Source organism: Orycteropus afer, unplaced genomic scaffold (assembly GCF_000298275.1).
Source record: "Orycteropus afer afer isolate SDZICR_OR568_19922 unplaced genomic scaffold, OryAfe1.0 scaffold00152, whole genome shotgun sequence".
In the NCBI taxonomy this organism is placed as follows: Eukaryota; Metazoa; Chordata; class Mammalia; order Tubulidentata; family Orycteropodidae; genus Orycteropus; species Orycteropus afer.
In genome coordinates, this window is record NW_006921739.1 from 3,695,070 (window position 1) to 3,696,970 (window position 1,901).

At 32.2% G+C, this 1,901-nt stretch overlaps 1 protein-coding gene across 1 annotated transcript in view; it reads right to left on the reverse strand.

Annotated features, from left to right (window-relative positions):
* ODF2L (outer dense fiber of sperm tails 2 like) overlaps positions 1-1,901 on the reverse strand; it is a 92,712-nt gene that overhangs the window by 12,380 nt on the left and 78,431 nt on the right. The gene's annotated exons all lie outside the window — the stretch shown is intronic.

Consider the following 1,901-nt stretch of genomic DNA (forward strand, 5'->3'; position numbering starts at 1 on the left):
AATTTAAAAAATAGTAAAACACACAAAAATCACAAGAGAAGAAGGACTGATCAAAAGGAAAACATGAAGAGGAAACTTCTCCTATGGAGGCCAGGTTAATGCAAAAAAAAAAAAAAAAATTCAGATACGCTAAGCATCAGCTTTGTGGTTAGCAGTCAAATGCCTTAGGCATTATGCCACCAGAGCTCCGCATTTTCAGACAGTGTTGCTAAATATGTTTAAAGAAAGCAAAAGCACACAGAAAACAAATAATGGAGATCAGGAAACAAATCGAGAAACAAAATGAGAGACTTAACAAGGAAACTGAAATAAATAAATATATGTAAATATATATATGTGTATATATATATATAAACACACACACACATATATATATTAAAAGAGAACTACTAAAACTGAAGAATAAAAGCAACTGAATTAGAAAAAGCAAGGGAAATATTCAACACTAACGTTGAACAGAGAGAATACAGACTAAGTGAACTAGAAGAATAACTGAACTATCAAGTTGCAAGAAAAACAAGGAAAAAAATAAAAAGAAAAAGGGAACACAGCCAAATGGAAATATTGGATTCAATTAAGAAATCTAACATTAGAATTACTAGAATTCCAGCATACCATGACAATAAAGGCAAAGAAAGAATTTTCCAAGAAAAATCAGAGATTTTCCCAGACTTGGACAGAGAACCAAACTTGCAAATACAAGAAGCTACCCAAAACCTCAGTTAGAAGAAATATAAATAGATCAACTCCATACCACATCCTAATACAATTCCTGAAAACTCAGGACAAGGAGAAAATTCTGAAAGCTGCAAGAGAAAAACACAACATAACACAGCAAGGGTCCTTCACAAGAATCGGTGCAAATTTCTCCCCAAAACTCTAGAGACCAGAATACAATGGAGCAACACATAAAATACTGAATGAAAACAACTGCCAAGCAAGTATTCTTTACCTAAGCAAAAAGTCATTCAAAAATGAGAGGGAAACCAAGACATTCCCAAATAAACAGAAGCTCTGGGAATCTGCTACTATCAGACCAGCTCTGCAATATTACTCAAGGGAGTTATCCAAAGGGTAAGGCAAGAACAATAAACAAATAATCAACTATACACACAGAAAAAAAACGAGGGAGAGAATGAGAGAGACCTCCAAAAAACGCAATGTGAGCACTCATAAGGACTAAGAACATGACACTTTCAGGGGATACATGCAATAAATGTAATCCCACAAACAGTACAACATCAAAATTGTAAGAAATAGGCACAAAGCAAATGTATAGAATACAAAATGTACAATGATTTCCCAACAGAAATGTGGGAGATAGGAGCATATTGGGAACACAGTTAATATGTTAAGATTGTATGTTCTCTCTCATTGATATGTTAAAAGTTGATCAAAATTATAAGTTGCATAATGTAGTATGTGTGGTAACTACTAAGAAATTACCAAGAAAAATACACAGATGAAAAGAATGAAGAAAGCAAAAATGGCTTATTACAAGAAAGCAGCCAAGTACAAACAAAAACTGAAAGGTGAGAATATTAAAAAAAAGAAGATATGAAACATTCAAAAAATCAATAGCAAAAATGAATGCAGTATATCCTTAATTTTCAGTAATAACCTTAAATGTAATTAGTCTTAAAGCCCCTATGCAAAAGGTAGAGTGGCAGAATGGGTAAAAAACAAAAACAAAAAACATGACCCTTCCTTTTGCCCTCTACAAGTAACACATCTTGGACATAAGGACACAATCTGAAAATAAAAGGATGGAAAAAAGTACTCCATGTAACCAGTAAAGAAAAAAGAGCAGAAGTAGCAGTAAAATACATCATATAAAATAGACTTTAAATCAAAATTTATTATAAGAAATAAAGAATGAAATTAAATAATTCCTAGAAACA